This window comes from Myotis nattereri (genome assembly GCF_964212035.1).
Source record: "Myotis nattereri genome assembly, chromosome: 7".
Taxonomy (NCBI): Eukaryota; Metazoa; Chordata; class Mammalia; order Chiroptera; family Vespertilionidae; genus Myotis; species Myotis nattereri.
The window spans coordinates 12,991,622-13,011,122 of NC_138082.1; the positions used below are offsets into that span (position 1 = coordinate 12,991,622).

At 41.4% G+C, this 19,501-nt stretch overlaps 1 protein-coding gene across 1 annotated transcript in view; it reads left to right on the forward strand.

Annotated features, from left to right (window-relative positions):
• The window catches only part of PARD3B (par-3 family cell polarity regulator beta), a 907,405-nt gene that overhangs the window by 834,954 nt on the left and 52,950 nt on the right, over window positions 1-19,501 (forward strand). The window lies entirely within an intron of this gene.

Sequence of the window (19,501 nt, forward strand, 5' to 3'; positions counted from 1 at the left end):
ACCTAGGGTCCCACGATCATTTTGAGATCTGTATGGCGTTATATGGCAAAGGGGGTGGGGGCGGGGGCGGGGGTGGGGGTGGGGGTGGGGGGTGGAGAAGGCTAAGTTACTAGCAGAATAATGCTGCTAGCCACACCGGAGAGAGAGTAGTCCTCGAAATTGTTGGACTTAGGGCAGGTGGTGACAGGATACGCAAGTGAAGCCATTTTAAAATGTGGTTGCCACTTGCATTCCACCAAGCAACCTTGCATTTCACACGGCCCTGTTATCAGGAGGATAAATTCTGAGGTCTCAACACTTCGCTAAGCTGGGATGGGCTTGCCTGGAGGTAACTCGGTCAGGAAGGCTCAGGACCGCCTCTGAGTGATTGACAGACGGGGGCTCACAGGAGCATGTGACACCAGCCCGTTGTCTGAGGATCGCTCCCGTCATTAAAATCAATGCAACTTAATTAAAGCAAATTGCAGATAGATACATCTATAAATAAGATATTAAAGTGCGCTGCTGAATATGATAATTGGGGCATATTTAGCAATCAGTGTGTGCGTTCTGCCTTTGCCAGGAGGAATTCCTTTCAGTGGAATCAATGGAGCTATATTAAAAACCGCCCAAATGAGGAGGAGAAATGATGAGTGTTATAATAACACAAAATCACTGTTTCAACTTTGGTTGCAAAGAAAGGAAAGCAAAATATGTCCATCCCTCTTTTTTTCACGCGAGGAAAATATTAGACACATTCTCTTTAAGATGTAGATATTCTGAATTTATAAATTTTAATTTTTCCATTCTCTTCTCCCAAAGGAAGGCGGGGGGGCATAATGAGCATAAATAAAGCAGTTTAGCGGTGGGACTGCAGTTTGAGGAACATCCCAGCTCCTGGCCATGGCGCTTTATACCTTAATGACAGGAGACAAATAAGTGAAGTCTGTCCTCTAAACAGGACTTCCAGTGGCTTATTTTACCATCCGAGCCACTAGATTTTTGTCTGTGAAAGTTTTCATAGATTAAATCAAAATAATAAAGGTTGGAAATAAAAGCTCATTTTCATCACATTCCTGATTTCTCTGACTGCCTAACTCCAGTCACCTTTTCTCCTAAATAAGAATTAAGCTAGTGGCCAAGGGACATCTCCTTGTTCACATACATTTTTAAATATATTTTTTAAAAATCTGTCATCACCCAATTTAGAAATCAGTAATAGAAAAATACAGTCACTCCCCTGGAGCCAAAATCATCCTCAAATTTAAGAAAATAAATACTAAAATTATAAAAAGACAAAGGTTCCAATGTCGAATGCTCTAAGGTATGAAAAAGGAACCACTGGCAGCCAGTCACTTCTAATGGAGGCTGGTAAGGCATGTAAAAAGACTCCTAGCATGGGGCTGCTATGTGCGTTTATTGTTGGTCTTTGGAAAGAGAGGAAAGGAAAAATGAACAGGAAGGAAAAGAAAAGAAAGGGAAAGGGAGGTGACAAGAGGAGAAACGGATGTTTAGAAAAGTGATTTATAACATTTTCACTTCAATGTCGACTTATTGAATGACTTCAGGCACTGGTCAAGGGATGGGAAGAGAGAAACAAGGCCTGGCTCTCAGAGAGATAGACCATAGCAACTGAAGAGTAGCTATCAGCCAGGATCATTTCCAGGGAGAAATACAGTGGCTGAGGGGCTAGCGCAGATGCTGTGCTGTTTTATATAAGGTGGTCAGAGAAAGCTTCTCTGGAGAGGAGACTTTTAAGCAGAGATACGAGCAGTGTGAGGAAGGAAGGCATGTGGACGCCGGGAAGAGCAGGCATTCCAGGGCAGTGGGAACATGCGTGCAGGAGCCCTGAGGTAGCACTTGCGTGCAAGTCAGAGGAGTGGCAGTGGGAGCAGCAGGGGTGGAGCATGAAGAGGGCAAGCAAGAGAGGCAGCTAAGTGAAAAAACCGTACGTATTGACTGCAGCAAGATTATTAAGTTCACACGACTCAACCATTCTCGGTGATGGTTGCTATTTCTAATTTGCTAAGATTCATACACTGTATAACGCTCATGCTTAGAAAACAGTACAAGGGTTGGCATTGGGTATAGCTTGCTATGTTCTTTTACAGCCCAATTTTAGTGAATGACTTTCAGAGTAACCTATAATTTCACCCCAGACTGCCTATAGCAGAAGCCATTATGCTCCGTTTGTTCATAATTGTGACATTTGAGTTTCCCACTCTACAAAGGCGTAGACACTGGTGGGAATGGGGTTCTGTCATGCATATCTCTAGGCCCATGGCAGCCATGCAGACATACTGCCCCATAATCCAATCTGCTGTCGTTCCTCCTGACGTGACCACCATGGACTGCATCCACCCATGCACCTGCAGGTAACGGGAAGAGGAAGTGGTCACAGCCGCTGGCCACGTGCATCGCAGACATCCAAGTCCTTCCTTTGTTTAACACGTGCTCTCTCCTATGTAACTGCCCCTCAGAGTTATCCCCACCAACAGGTAGAGAAAGGGGCAGAGTTGTTGTCCTAAGGGTCCTTACTGGGGTATTTTCTCCATCTCTAAAGCAGATGTCTTAGGACCGTGCAAAACTAAACAGCTTGCAACTCTGTGGTTGGATACCCAAAACAGCATGGCCAGTGGGGGTCATTGTCATTTGTGAGTGAATATTCTGTTCAAACTGAATGCTACCATTCTAGTCACATCATAATGCTACCATTATTGGGATCTCTGTATCATAAAAAGAAATATATGTGCTTCAGAAATGTTTGAAAATACTGGTGTAGGGCCTGGCTTAATAGGGCTCTTTAACTCACAGTATTTAAAACCAAAAGGTATGTGAAGTCGTTATCCAGGTAAAGGCACCCCACACCCATGCGGGAGGTGAGCTCACGCCACCACCTCTAGAGTCTCCTCTTTCGTACAAGGTCATGCTGGCCTCCCTGCTGGTTTGCTGCAGCTCCTCAAGCAACAGCCAAGCTCCCCCAGTTCAAGGCCCCCCAGTTTCCACGTCTCATAGAAATTAGCAATTAGAAAACCACATTGCAGTCATTTCTCTTTCGAGCCCTTACTAGTAGAGAATTATTCCCAAATTGCGTTTCTTGGTGCATTGTCCTTCCTGATTCTAAAGAAGCCCAGTGGTGCTGCATTGTGTGAACTCCTAGGGGAGGTTGAGAAGTAATCAGGGCGAGTCCACTAAAACCTTGGCAGCAGGCCTAAGGGAAACTGGAGTGGACCCGAACACCCTTAGTGAACTTCTTCTCTCTCTGTAGGTTCTTGCAGTTTGGTTTTCACGGATATCTGGGCAATCAGGGACCTTTCAGGGTGTTTCCTCTGGGCAGGTATTTGAATTCTCATTGAGTGAGAAGGACAAGCCAGAGCCACGGTGAGGCATCTAGTAACTGAGTTGTGCAGCATTGAAAATGTTGTCGTCTGCACTGAATTTTGATTTTTTTTAATGATTCCATTAACTTTTGAATCACATGCTTCTTTGTTCCCAGGAATGGAGCGAAAGGGGCTCTATGCCTGATCTTTTCAAAGTCCTGCACCCTCCTGCTCCCACTCACTGGAGTTTTGCTGCTCTTTGAATTATGGGGTTGGGTCTCTGTTCCTAAGGACAGATGCTATGATTCTATCCATTCTTTGTTTAGATGAGTTGCTCCCAGTGGATGGCCCTCAAATTGAAAATGATGGTTCCCCTGTGAACTTCCCAAGTTTAAATGCAGTGTTCTTCATATAGTTAGCAACTCATTTGTGGATTGCTGGTGTAATTTATGTAGTTTTGCTGTCTGCAAAGTGAAAGTGAGTTCCTCAGGGCCCTGGGGAAAGATGCCTAGACTGCACGGACCAGCTGACAGAATCAGGAGATGTGGCTCTCTCCGCCTCCTTCTGAGTGACTTGATGAATACTGGTGTTATTTTCCATACCAAAGCCCAATTACATGACGGAGGATTTTTTAGTAATTGGGCCCTTTGGATTTTAAATCCTCTCAGGTCAGAGCCCGTGAGGATAGCCTTCAGTGAGGAAGGACCCTGGGGCTTCGCACAGAAGGTAAATCTGATTTATAGATGGACCAGGCATTGCGTCTGTCACAAGTACATTATGTATGGGCATTATACGTTTTCTAACATACAGATCAACTCCCCCTGGGAAATTACCCCTCATCCTAATGCATGACACCATAGGAAGTTCTTTGCAATATTCATCCTAAAATTTTACTTTTCTTAATTTCATTACATGGATCAGTAGCGATCCAAGTATGTCCTTTGTCTGTATCGCAGGGATGTTAGGAGTATTAGGCTAAAGTTTGTAAATCACCTCACAGTTCTCCAACTGAGCCCACCTAAACAATAAAAAGCAGTAATAGATAATAAATGGGTTTCTGCTCAGCACCCATGCTATACTGGGGCATCATGAATACACCCTGAAGTGAGCAGATGGACATTTTTCTTCTCAAATAAGGGAAATCATCTAAATGGCACTCCACCAGCATTTCACTTCTTAGCTGCCAAAGTTGGGTTTTTGTTTCTATGCTCAGACAGAATCTTGTTGAATGTTGGTTTCTTTTTATTCCTCTGTGTTTCTTCTGTTTGCTGACCTCTCACTACATACGCTTCTCTGGAAGGAGCTGTACCTGGTTGGGCCTCTCCCTGGACTCTTGCTCTCAGACTTGGAAAACACAGTGATGGGGCCTCCCACCACAAGGCAGCACTAAGTCTAGGGTGGCACTCATTTTGGAAGGCCACTGATGGACTGGGAGGACCTCTATCGCCATGGCTGAGGCCAGCAGTTGGAGGGGGACTCGCTCCCTTTCTGGGCACAGAGCCCATCCTGCTCTGGGACAGAACCCAGCCGTCATCCTCTCCAAGCCCAATGATCAGTTGAGCACACACACACAGTCCTGGCACTTATGTTTGATCCCAAAGAGCCCGATAATGTTGTAATAAAATACACACTTCTCATCTGTACCATTAAATGCCTCAATCACAAAGAATTCTATTTCTTGACTTCACTCCATGCAGTGGAATTCCTGCCACCATGTGAATTGGAGCATTGTGCTCAGCTGTTAATGGCCTCTCGAGGTAGGCAGCTGGGTTAACCCAAGTCCATGTTTGTTGGGGAGTGTAAGATGATGTGTTTCTCAGCTTGCCTGTGTTACATCTCACCTTCAGTGTTACTTTCTCATTTAAATGGTTCCTTTTAATCATCCAGCATTTACTGAGCTTGAAATATGAGCTGAACAGTAAGTGTTAGCAAAGATCATTACAGGATACCATTCTAGGTAATGACTTAAGATATTCTCTAAACTCTCAGAAAATAGGAAGTAAATAGTTTGATCTGAAGAGCTTCTCAAAGGATCTGGTGGTGGAAGAGAAGGGCAAAGGGAAAAGCTGAGGCAAGGGAAGGAGTGTGAGGGCGCATGGGGTCAGAGAAGGACCAATGGGAGAGAAGGCAGCGGGAGGGTAGATGAGGATGAAGCAGCATGAAATGGGGCTTCAGAGATATGATGATGATGATGATGACGACGATGGCGATGACAGTGATGATAACAGTGACAGCAATAAACTGTGAAAAGGCTTGGGTGTCATGTTTAGGAATTTCTAAACTTTGTCCTATGCATTGAGTAGTTTCTGTGTAGAGCTGGAAAACAATGGTGTGTGTGTGTGTGTGTGTGTGTGTGTGTGTGTGTGTGTAAATCCATCTACATATGCTTACATGTATGTACATATACATATGTCATTTTTTAAATGTCCTATAATTCCAGCCATTCATCCTATATAAGTGCAGAAAATAGACTTTTGCAAAAGAAAGTATGAGTTCTCCCTCCCCCTCTCTTTCCCACATTCATTCTTTCTGTCTCTGGCTTCTTTTTCTCCCTCCTCACTCTTTCCCAGGACTGCCTTCGGAACAGTATCACTAAGAAGCTTCCATTAGCTGAACTAGGGCTGGTCAGAGGTCCATTGAAATGAATTCTACAAGACAGGAAAAAAAAATAGTCTACCGGTGTTTTCCTTACCAAAAGGAAGGTCAAGTTCAATGTAACATCAGCCACAATAGGAACAACTAAGATTTATTAGACACATAAGTATTCTCTATTGGCATGAAACATGCTTTGTGGTTTACACATATCATACCACTGATTCCTCACAACAGCCATCCTAGGTACATACTATTTTAACCCCATTTTATAGATGAGGAAACGGAGTCTCAGAAGGTAACTTAGAAGGTAACTCAGAAAGTTACACAGTCAGCAGGTGATGAAATTCAAGTCCAGCCAGTGTGTTCTGAGTCAGTGCTCCTAACCCACCGTGCCATACTGTGTAGGCCAGAGACCACAGCCTATGGATGTCCAGTACAGTCCTCTCCATGCTGGTTGCTTTCCATTTGGAATGGAGGGACACGGTACTTTAGAGGAATGACGGCTCTTTAGGATTGTCACTGTTATGCCTCTCTCTTAGAGCAAAACAATCTTACGAGGAATTTACATCGCCTGCCTCTCTCTGGTCAGGGTAGCAGCACAGATCAGATGTCTCAGAATATACTTTGGTCATTGCAAAGATCTGTGTTGGTAAGGACCTCTTAGGGGTCCATACCCTAAGCCTCTAGAGCAGTGATGGCAAACCTTTTGAGCTCGGCGTGTCAGCATTTTGAAAAACCCTAACTTAACTCTGATGCCGTGTCACATATAGAAATTTTTTGATCTTTGCAACCATAGTAAGACAAAGACTTATATTTTTGATATTTATTTTATATATTTAAATGCCATTTAACAAAAAAAAATCAACCAAAAAAATGAGTTTGCGTGTCACCTCTGACATGCGTGTCATAGGTTCGCCATCACTGCTCTAGAGTAAGTGGATGCACAGCCCCACCCAGCCCACAGTCAGGTGCCCATCAACATCCGAGCCCTGAAGCCATCGCTCTGTCCTCCCCTAACTACCCACCAGCTTTTTCACCTGCTGGAAACACAGTTGTCACAATTGGTAACCAGCTGCTTTTTATTTTAACAATGGCTGTAAAGACCCATACATGAGTATTGTTTCTACATTATAGGACGTCCCCCCAAAAATATGTACATACACTTTGAATGATTATAAAGGCAGTGTTTATGAAAATACATCTCATTGTCAAAATTGAGCTATCAGCTATTAAAGTGTGTACACATTGTGGGGGATACCTTTTATTTCCTCGGTAACTTAGGTACCTGGTTCTAAGCTTTAATCAAATCACTGAACCCCATCTTCAGGCCTGAACCCCAGTCCATCTCAGGTCAGTGCACAGAGCCACTGCCTCCTGTCCCAGTAGCAGCCTCAGATCTGCCCTGGGTGGACCTCACAGAGAAGGACGTGGAAGGTTAGCTGGGACTCGGGTGACTTTTTTCAAAGCCATCTTAGGCAAAGAAGAATGAGGCTTTGATGTAGACTTTCACTGTTTCAAAAGCAGCTCAGAAACAGAAGGGGGAATCCTCCCAGCACCAGTCTCCTTGGATCCAAGCTTTCCTCACTTTAGTACCAGCACTCCTCGCACCCCAGTCCACCATGAGCTCAGTGCCTCCTCCCCAGTACGTACGGGACCACTGCTACGCCATCCTGCTATATCTGTGTGTTGACTCCTGTGAGAAACTTGAGCTGATTTTTGTTGTTGTTGTTGCTCTTTGTATATTTGCATAATTTTATATCCCAAGCAGAGCTTGTGATTTTGCAAGAGTAAAATAAAAAAACAGTGTGAACTGGCAGATTTGGGGGTATGATTTGCAGCTGGTCTATCACTTCCTCTCACTGGAAGCTTCAGCTTAAAGTATTACACAATTATCATATTTTACAAGACCTGAGCTTATATTTGCATCTGCTCATTCTTTGTTGCTTTTAAAAAAAAAATACTTTTTACATTTACAATTTTTGTAGATGAATTGCCCAATACACTCATTTTATACACTTTTCTCTTCTTGTTATAAATTCATAGGGTTCAGTGCTATTGAACCCAAAGCACCAAGGTCTGATTGACATAATAACAGTCAACATGAGACCTTTGGATAGTTTTTGGAGATTGAAAACAATGACAAAGGAAATGCAACCCAGGGTTACAGTAGCATCTCTAACCATCCCCCTTTCACTCATTGTCATTATTTTGATTAAAAGGTCTATAGAAGCCATGGTGGTTTTACAGGATGCAAAAATTATTGCAGAAACTTCCTCTATTAATGGAAATTATTAGAGGGTGGAAATGGTACTCGAACAGCAAGAATGACATTAATTATGGGAAAAGCAATCGTCTCTGGCAGTTGGCAAGCATGCATTATTCTTCCACACTCTTCCATGGGCGTGTGTTCAGCCAGCGTTAGAAATCTAAAAGCTTTTTATTTTGGCAAAGTTTTCATAGCACTTGGACTTCCAGCATCTAGATAAAAGATAATTTGGAAAGAAATTGTGTTGGTGAAATTGAAGAAGTCAGTAATGAGTTCTGTGTAGATGAATCAATGCCCAATTAAATGATTATATCAAATTCAACTTTAAATGTTGGCTTAAAATAATCACATTGTAAAGATGCTGAAAGTAAGATGCCATCTATATGTGTGTGTGTATATACACAGGGGTGGGCAAAAATAGGTTTACTGTGGTGAGTATGGGAAACACAGTTTATTCTTATATTATTTATTAGCTCGTGTATTGTTTTCCATATGTACACCTACTTTTGTCCACCCTGTATGTGTGTGTGTATATATATATATTCCCAGAAGAGCAGAGTCATATTACCCAGCCTAGCAGAGGAATGGAGTGTTCTGATTCATCCCAGAGTTTGATGAATGGGGAAAAACTTAGGGCAGGAATTACCTGTATGCTAAGAATTAGACTGGAATTGCAATAACTAAGCTTATTATCATTCCATAGTTTCCTTTCTCATTTGCAACTTTTCTATTTTTCTGTTTCTCAGGATTTTTCCTATTTCCCTGTCTACACCCCTTTTCAAGGCCCCCTTCTCTGTTTATTGCTGTTTTAACGTCCTCACCACCTCCTACAGAATCTGTTTTGATTATCCACTACTACTTCCACCTGTTCTTGTCCCTTCACAGCAGTAAATGCAACACAATCAGAGCAACATTGATTGCTTTATTCATTCACACAATAAGTATTCTTAAGCCTTTGCCATGTTTAAGGCACCAACCTAACCGCAAGAAGTGGGCATTCTGCCATAGGCACAAAACAGGATCCATAAAATACCCAATGAGATTAAATCGTTGAGCATACATGAGAGGGGCGAGATAAAGATGGGAAGTTAGGTTGCTAAAGGTTACTGAAAGCCTTTATTCATTACTCAAGAGAAAACCATAGATGAATGTGTGTATTTAGTTTGGTTTTTCAAAAGAGGTGTTGGCCCAAGACCATTGATTTTCAAAATGTCATGTTTCAGTCTTCCTTTCTCCTCCCCTTATCTTCATTCATCTTTCCAGAATCTGAGCTCTGATGATATAGTCGTGGGCTGCAAAATAATTTGGTTCACATAAGTTTAGGGCTAATGGGTATGTGACTCCAGCATTAATGGTGGCCTGTGTCTACTAACATTGTGAATCAAATAGGTGCTACTCATCAGATCAACAGTAGTTACGACTAGGGGGCCAGTAATTTATCCCATCAGATAAGGTTCCCCTTCTCCTCTACCATTATTTTCAGCTTATAAGATCTTCCCTCACTCTAAGCAATTACATAATTAGGTTCTTAATAGATTCAATTTATATTCCAGATCCTTGTTTAAATCTAAATTGTAAGAATGTTTATAGTTTTTTTATGGATAAAAAATTAAGACTACATAGACAAAAGAGTTTGAAGGTGGCAATCTTACTAAGATGCAATCATAGGACAGATATCATAAAACTTCCTTAAAAACAGTCTAATGATAAATGTTGTAATATCACATATGCAAAGGGAACTATGGAATTAAAATAACCTGAATCTTGCCCTGGCTGGTTTGGCTCAGTGGATAGAGCTTTGGCCTGCAGACTGAAGGGTCCCGGGTTCAATTCCAGTCAAGGGCATGTACCTTAGTTGTGGGCACATCCCCAGTGGGAGGTGTGCAGGAAGCAGCTGATCAATGTTTCTCTCTCATTGATGTTTCTAACTCTCTCTCTCTCTCTCTCTCCCTTCCTCTCTGTAAAAAATCAATAAAATAAAAAAATAACCTGAATCTTTCTGTTAACCAGCACTGAGTAGATATTTGAGATTTCTGTTTCATTGACTCAATAAATATTAATGACCAAGGTGATATGCCAGCCCTTGAGAATGCAATGACTCCAATTGTCCCAACTCTGATGAAGCTTAAAATCTTATCTTATGTAAACCAAATTAATAGACTGACACCAAACATGAATACTAAAAATAAAGATATTGTACATAATACAGGCTATTTTTATAAAACCTAACTCTGCATTAAAAATTACCTTCCCTGCCGAAACCGGTTTGGCTCAGTGGATAGAGCGTCAGCCTGCGGACTGAGAGGTCCCAGGTTCGATTCCGGTCAAGGGCATGTACCTGGGTTGCGGGCACATCCCCAGTAGGAGATGTGCAGGAGGCAGCTGATCGATGATTCTCTCTCATCGATGTTTCTAACTCTCTATCTCTGTCCCTTCCTCTCTTTAAAAAAATCAATAAAATATATTTTTTTAAAAAAAGCTATAGATTTAAAAAAAAAATTACCTTCCCTGTACCAAAAAATTAACATACAGACATATATTAATGCTTCTGACTATGTGAACTAAACCTGCTAGGCAATTTTATTTCAGTGGTATGGCCATGATGACCATAAACACATTCTGAATGCTTGCATACAGTCGTAATTCCACATATTCCGTCTCACTGCCACCATGGGTTTACCCATGATCACTGGCAGCATCTGAGGCAGCACTGAGAGGGAGAAATGCAGTGTGTGAGGTCTGACAGACCCCACTTCAGATCTTGGCTGTGCCACTGTGAGCCTCTTTAGCGAGTTGCTTTACCTTCCTCTCAACTCTGTTTTCCTCGCGGGTAAAATGAGGCAGAGATGGAGATGGTAGCATTGATTGGAAATCTGAGACTGGTTTTAGAGTATTCCAGGCCGTCGTTTCTTTCTAGTAACTGGAAATAGGAGGAACTAGAACTTGCCCACTGACTACACTGCAAAAAGAAATCACTCTGAAAAGCTTATGATTTCACAGGTGTTTACATTTTCGTCTTTGTAAGTGCAGCTATATTTTAAGTAACCTTGAGAACTTTCGTCATTGAGTATTTTTTTATGAGGCTTATTAGTTAAAAAGGATATTAGGAACTCATAAGAAATAATATGAACAAACTTTTACATCATTTTAAGATTTGGACACATTTCGAGGGTCAATTTTGTTTCTTTCAGGATAAGTAAAGGACACTGTCACAGAATCAATACAATAAAACAGCGGAGGAGTAAATAACTCGCATATGACATCCAAGAAACAATTAGATACCAAATTCAACAAGTACTGAATACTAGTATCTAGTGATTAACGTAGTTAACCAAGAATCCATAAAATTCCTGTTTATACTTTTTCTGGAAAATACAGGACAAGAAAACAGAAAGATTTCTGAGGGATACTCTTCCTAATGCCTTTTATTCATCTTTTCATCAGACCTTTGTCTTATATTAAGTGGAGTTTATATGTCAGCCAGTATTGTAATATCTCTATCTGTGGGTAGACAGATTGAGGAAAGGAAATGAGGAATGGTGTCTGGTTCTTTAATTAAAGATGGAGAGCCTGTTTGCTCTTCAAGCTTATCGGCAAGACACATATGCACATGTACACACACACACACACACACACACACACACACACACACACAAAGCGCATCTATCTGATAGATGAAGCCAAATTTGTAAAATTGTATCCACAATCATAGTTTCTATGGTAACTGTATCTTAGGCCCAGACACAAACAGAGCTGGGCAGGAGATGTCTGATTTTATTTTCTCCAAAGACAATTAGAAGAGAGATAGCTCAGGTTATCAAGATGTGAAGAACTCAGTGTGCATATGGCTATTACTTGGTGCTAGAGTAATATTTAATGCTTAAACTCCAAAAAATCTTTTATAATTTTATAATATTGCAGATTACTTTGCTACCTTTGTCATTCAGGTTTAAAATAATTGTTGTGTACATATATATAGTTACTATATTAATGAGGTGTAAGTGGTTAACATAATATGGAAATTGTATGCAAAGTAATTTTTATAAATGTGCATAAGTCAGAAGGGACTTTGAGGATTTATTTCAACTCCAATATTTTTTAAAATATATTTTATTGATTTTTTTAAAGAGAGGAAGGGAGAGGGATAGAGAGTTAGAAACATCAATGAGAGAGAAACACTGATCAGCTGCCTCCTGCACACCCACTACTGGGGATATGCCCGCAACCAAGGTACATGCCCTTGCCCGGAATCGAACCTGGGACCCTTGAGTCCACAGGCCGATGCTCTATCCACTGAGCCAAACTGGTTAGGGCTCAACTCCAATATTTTAACTCCAACATTTTACAGGGGAAGAAATGCAGGCACAGAATGGTGAAAAGGCTTACCCAAGAGTTATTTTTAAAATATTTTTATTTGCTGTATTTTCTAAACTATCAGATGTTCTAAGCTAGTCTATAAGCCGAATACCCAGTTACTTGACAAAATTACTGAAATTAGAGAAAACAAACACTTAAGAAAAAAATGGTTGGAATGAGTATGTGTACTTTTGTACTTTTGCTGGTCTGGGTGGCACATCCGCAAATACATCTCAGGACTAATGTACTTCACATTACCAATGAGAATTAACCCATTTTCTTTCATTTCTTTTTGTCCAAATGGAATTTAGTTTCCCTCCAAGTATGTAGCATTCTAGCAGAATGTCTTAATATTAGAAGATGCTCAAAGCCAAGTTCATAACTTTTTAGATGTTTTCATCATGTTGATTCCTTCAAAAATCTTCCAGCCAGACCTGTGGCCACATAAGAGCAATGTAATTAAAAGAAAGCCTCTGGAAACTGCTCAAAAGTATCTGTCAGGATACCAACTTGAAATGAAAAGCATATTTCCTAAAACTGCATCTAAATTCTTATGCTTTGCATCTTAATCTTATGATGTGTCTGGCAGCATGAAACTCCTATTTTGTAATGGGTCTGAGTAAGACATTTGTAATGAGAACATTGTATGTAGGTGAATAAGCTGCATTGCAACGCTGCACAGCCTTCCCCTCATAGCAGCTTTTAAATTTCCTCGAGAAAATTGACTTATGGGACATAAATTATAGCACTGGCAAAAATGTGTCCTAACCCATAGGAACTGGGAAACATGTTAATTTTGAATTGTTTCCACTTTTTATCATCAGACATTTACAGAAATTTTTGTGTGATTTATTCTTTTATTTTTAGTGAATTGTGAAAAAATGTTTGAAAGTGTATTAAATCATCCCCTCTGCCATTAATCTGAAACTGGGGGATACAGGGGGGTGAAGTGGCCTCTTTAGTACATTGCTCTGTGAAACTGCTGATTCTAGCAATGCCAGGCGAGAAATACATACTAATTTAAGAAACTCTGACTGTAAGCAGCAAGTCCCTTGCTTTTGTAGGAACAAGACGAATCGCTTTATTTTAACAAGCCTCTTAATGCCCCAGACAACAGCAGGCATTGAGGGAATGGCATTGGGAGAACTCCCATGGACTAAAAGCATCTTAATTCTACATTCCTCCCAAACGCCAAACCCACCTCTCGGCTGTCTCGGGCTGTCCTAATCCAGCCAGAGGAGGTGGCCTGCTATGTGCAAAGCACACCCCGCAGCATGAGCTTTCTAAGCTGTTCTGAATAAGCTCTCTGAAGTTCAAGCCAAGCCTAAGTTCTAACATGACAGTGTTGTGGAAAAGACTAGGTTTCTGTTATGGCTTAAGTCAAGATTGTTTCTATCAGAGTTATATGTAGGTCATTAATTTAAAAAAAAAAATACTGCACAATACTGAGTGAAATAAAGAGCTTCTTAAAAAAAAACAAAAAAACTTAATTGGATCAAAGCCACTGACCTTATTTTTGTGTGTGTGATGAGGGAAATGACCTAATAAGGAGTTCTTCGAGCAGGAACATTTCTGAGCCTTGTTGCACACAGAGCAAGATGGGGAATGAGCTTGCGAGTGCCTGCGCCTATTCTCTCTCCCTCACTCCCTCCTGAAGTGGCCTGGTTTCCTTGGGACCTACTGACAACTCTTAATTCGTTCCTCTCAGGCAGCGTCCTACCTGTGCTTTCCTACCCTCCGTTCACAGCTCTTTGCAAGAATCTTTGTACCCAGCACAACAATCTTCATCACCACCATTTCTGATCGGGGCATTAACATTGATCAAATTACTGGAGGGGATTAGATCAATTATGATCTATCCACCAATGGGATATTAGATAGCCATGACAATTCATGTTTGTGAAATATATCTAATAGCACAGGAAAATGCCTGTTATACATAGTTGGGGGGAAACTCTAGCTACCATTAAAATATGTATCTATTTATAAAAGTTAACAGAGGTCATCTTTGGGTGGTTTTCCATAATAATTATTTAGGGAGAAAAATAAAGCAATTAAATCTTTTTTTAAATAATGGATCACAAATTTATTCCAATTATTTCCACTAACTACCAGTGTGTCTCTGGGAGGGAGGACTTTCTCTCCTCTCTGTCTTAGCGGACTTAGCATGTGACTCTACTTAGGAGACACTAACAAGCCTTAACCAGTTTGGCTCAGTGGATAGAGCGTCAGCGTGCGGAGTGAAGGGTCCCAGGTTTGATTCCAGTCAAGGGCATGTACCTTGGTTGCGGGCACATCCCCAGTAGAGGGTGTGCAGGAGGCAGCTGATCGATGTTTCTAACACTCTATCCCTCTCCCTTCCTTTCTGTAAAAAATCAATAAAATATATTTTTAAAAAAAAGAAAAAAAGGAGACACTAACAAATATTTATTTACTTAAAAATATTCATCTCATTTTCTGAGCATGACAGCATAAGACATTCCAACCAGTGGTTGTTTATTTTTTCGAAAACAATAAAGATTTTCAGCACCATAGAGTCTGGCCTTCTCTCCCCATCAATACACTGAAATCACTCTCAATAAAGCACCAATCACCATCTCATTGCCGATTCCAACATACATGGTTGCAGACATTATTAGTCACTGTTCAGTTGCAGAGAACAAAATACACTCCAGCTAGTTTAAGTAGAAACAAATTTATTGCACCATATTAATGGGCTTACAGAAAACTAGCAAGGCTAAAGGAACAAATTCCTGGGTAAGCTTTCAGGAATCATTTCCCAAGCCACCTTACATAACCATACTGTTGCTGCTCCATACGGGAAGCCACACAACAATGCATATGTCAGGAGCCACCATACTTAGGAAGGTGCCACAATCAGGAAGCCAGCTTTGGTGCCACCAACCCCAAAGCTAGCACTCCACCCCAGAAACTAGCGATGTTTGGTACATCTGCCAAAATGACTACAGGACAACCAAGCACGCCTTTAGTCACTCCTGCCAGAATAACAGGGTGGTGTAGCTACTGTCAATTCCACTTCCCAAATGATATGGTCTAACTTAAATTATGCCCAGTACACTGATGGCAAGGGGATTCTGGGAAAGGTAGTCTTTATCTTTCTAGGTGCTGCAATTCAGATTACACTCTTCAAGGATGGAGGGTTTGGTACAGCATGCCAACACGCCATATACATCAGAGACCTTGTCTTACTGAAGAAGCTCTTGAATACTTTTCACTGTGGTCCATTCCCTCCTTTATGGAATTCTTTCCTCTTGATTTCTATGATAACAATCTTTCCTAGTTCTCATCCAGACCAACTATACTTTATCAACCTCCCTCCTGTGTTCAACTTTTTTTGTCCTGCCCCTTAAGTGATAGTTTTTCTAAGAGAATTATTGGTGTTTTCTATTTTCATTGCATATATTTTCTTATAGGGACCATTTATAGGCTAAATGGTTCCCAAGTCTACATCTCTAGACTAGACTTCTCTTCTAAGTGGCAAACTTTATACTCAATAATCTATCAAACATCTCCATCAGAGGTCCCAACTCAAGTTCAATATATCTAAGTATTGCCTTCAAAAATCTTTCAGCCAAACCTATAGCAAGGTAAGAACACTCAGGCCCCTGCATTTGTTCTTCCTTTAGTTTGTCGTGGTGACAGTTACCAAACCCACCTCGTTGGGCATCATCCCACACACATCCCTCCCATTAATCCTATGTCAGTTCTATAGAACTTACCTCCTTAGCATCCTTACGTCACTCCCTTTTCTCCATCCTTTTGAATATCCCCTAATTTAAGCCTTAATTATCTCTGGCTCAGATTGCACTAGAACTCCACATTATGGCAAGCATAACCTCTCTAACCTATAGCTATGGCCTGTTAGTTATCACATTGCACTTCTCAAAGGTTTCACTCTCACCTAAATGTAAAATCAGGTCCCTTGGCATGGCATGTGCTCCTTTAAGACCTGGTCTATGTCTGTATCTCCAGAGTTTGGACTCTGGGGACAGAAAGACCTGATCCTTCTCTCAGATATTCCAGGTACTCATAGCATGGCCTTGGGCAACTGCTCAGTTTTCTCATCTGCTAAATGGGGCAACCAGTGAGTTATACAGAGCATTGAATGGGCTAATGCAAAAAATAAATAAATAAATAAACTTAGTCTTGTGCTTAACACTCAATAAGTGCCAAATAAAGGTTAAACTGCAATAATAGAAGATGAACTAAATAAATGGAGAAATAGTCCATGTTCTTGGATAAGAAGATTCATTATTGTCAAGGTATCAGTTAGTCCTAACTTGTTCCACAGATTCAATGCAATCCCAGTCAGAATCCCAGCAAGTTCTATTGTGGATCTAGACAAACTAATTGTAAAGTTTACGTGGAGAGGAAAAAGACCCAGAATAGCCAACACTATTGATAGAGGAAAAACCATGTTGGAGGACTAACACTACCCAACACAAGACTTCTATTAAGCTGCAATAGCCAAGGCTGTGTGCTATTGGTGAAAGAATAGACAAAGAAATCAACAAAGCAGAGAATCCAGAAATAGACCCACATAAATATCACCACATTATCGTTGACAAGGGAGCCAAGGCCACACAATAGAGCAAGGAGAGTCATTTCAGCAAATGGTGCTGGAGCAACTGGATAGCCTCATGCAAAAATAAATAAAATTATGTGCGCAAAGACCTATACCTTCCCCAAAAGCAACTCAAAATGGGTCACAGATCTTAATGTTGGCTGTGACTAACATCCTTTTCCTCATAGCATCTGTTTCTTCCTTCACCAAAAGCTTGACATTCCCAGAAGAAAACAGTGCTTCTTTTTTAAGCCTCTTGTTGTTGCACTTTTTGTTCCCGCTACTTAGAAGGCCTTTTCCTGCTACTACTACACCCTTCTCCCCTAAAAAACTCCTCCTCCTTCATATTCAAGATTTAGAGGAGGCTTCAGCACCCGAGAAAGCTGTCTTCAACTCTCCCAGGTGGGCTCTGGTGTCTGGTCCTTCAGACCCCCGCTGCCTCCTTCCTCTGACTGACATGCTAGTGGTGATCTCACTGTATCGTAATCGTTCGCAGGCCTGTCTCCTCTGCATTCAAAGCAACAAGGAGAGCCAGCCCCTGCTTCTCACTTTGAACATAATGCCTCGCGTGGCCTACAACAAGGAGAGCCAGCCCCTGCTTCTCGCTTTGAACATAATGCCTCGCGTGGCCTTAGGATGCAGTAGGTGCCCAGTAATCTCTAACTGAATGATTGCCTTAAAGATGTTGTGACTTTAATAGAGAAATACATTAAATATATACACAATGGATAAAGAACAATAATTTTTTATGTTAAGAATGGCATCCATCTTTTGAAGCCTAACTCATGTTCTTCTACTTTCATGATTTTTTTCCTAACACCTTCAAGTGTCATCTGTGCTACTTTTAGTAGCATCCTGAATGGGCCTGGACCATAGAGGGTCCTACAGCATCCTTTAATTATTTCATTTCTGATGCTTGTTTTCCCAAAAAGACTGAAAGTTCCTTCAGGATATGGATCACCCTATGCTTTATAGTATCTAGTATTCTGGTAGCTCACCAGATGCCTGGGGGGCGGGGGGGGGGGGGCGGGAGGGCGGTGATACCTCCTGGAGACACCAGAATGCTGACTGTCATCATCAGGCTGGCCCATTTTAGACAGTTTTGCTGAAAGTATCAACTGGGAATTTTGTGGCCCCAAGAAAAAGATCAGTTGTAAATGTCTACAGCCACACTAGGGAGACATAAGCATAATCTTTCCAACAACCACAATTATAGTAATCGTCTTTAACATAGTTTTTGTATTTATGTTAATTCTTCCTCCATAAAAAAATAAGTTGAAAACAAAGGAAACCTTAGTTGGGAGTGGCTGGTGACATCACTTCTATCCTTTGCTGCTTTTTCTGTGCCATTTACTTATCCCCTGTCTGTTCGACACCTCTGCCCTTGCTTCTGGCCTTCGTTAGAAAGGTCCATGTTAAACCCTCTCTCTGCAGTTCTTGTAATCTAGGGAGCTCGCTGGGTGGGTGTCCTCTCAGGTAAGTCCAGCCACTCCTGTTCTAGGTGTTGGCGAACTATGAAGAGGTTTTGTAGGATCCACTCTGAAGGGCCTCCTGTAATCAATCAACACCAGGAATAGTCTTTCCTACTCTACCTGAGTGTCTACACTTGCTTTGCAACACCTCCCCAACAAACCCTCCCTACACACACAGCCCACACTGGGATGCTGGTGTTATAGAGAGCTAGGACATTAGATAAGAAGAAAATAACTTCCAGGTGCAGTACCACCTAGAAAAAGTTCTCCTACTGATCTGGACACTGCCACTTCCTGTGTTTCATAGCAAACTCCCCCTTCCCCCCAAAATAACAGCCCAGGTCCTCTATTTACCCCTTTCATGAACCATTATGCAAAGGCGACCTCGCACAGGGGCAAGCACATGAGTGGTCCACAAAGCCACATGAACAAGTGAGGAATTGTCCACTTAACAAGTACTTTTAGATTTTTTTAAATTAATATTTTTAGAGAGAAAGAGAGAGAGAACATCAATGTGAAAGTGAACCGATAGGGCGGGAATCGAACTGGCAGCCTTTCGGTGCACAGGATGACGCCCAATCAACTGAGCCACACTGGCCAGGTCAATAGGTACTTGACATCCCTGTAAGTGTCCATCCTGTTTTTAGTTGGTATAGTGGGTACGGAATGAATATAGAAAATCTTTAGATTCATAGAACTAACACACTTTATTGAGAAACTACCAGGACAGTTCCTGCCCTTCAGAGTTTCAGAGGCTGATAGAAGAGGCCCGGAGAGAGGTGAACACAGGAATACACAGGAAAGGAGGAAAAACAATAAAGACCAGCACTAGCTAGAAAACAGTTCATCGCTTCCCTTTGGTTGCTCGTAAGTGAGGGGACTAAGTGAGAGGGAAGCGGGCTTCATGGAAGTCGTGGAGCACACAGCT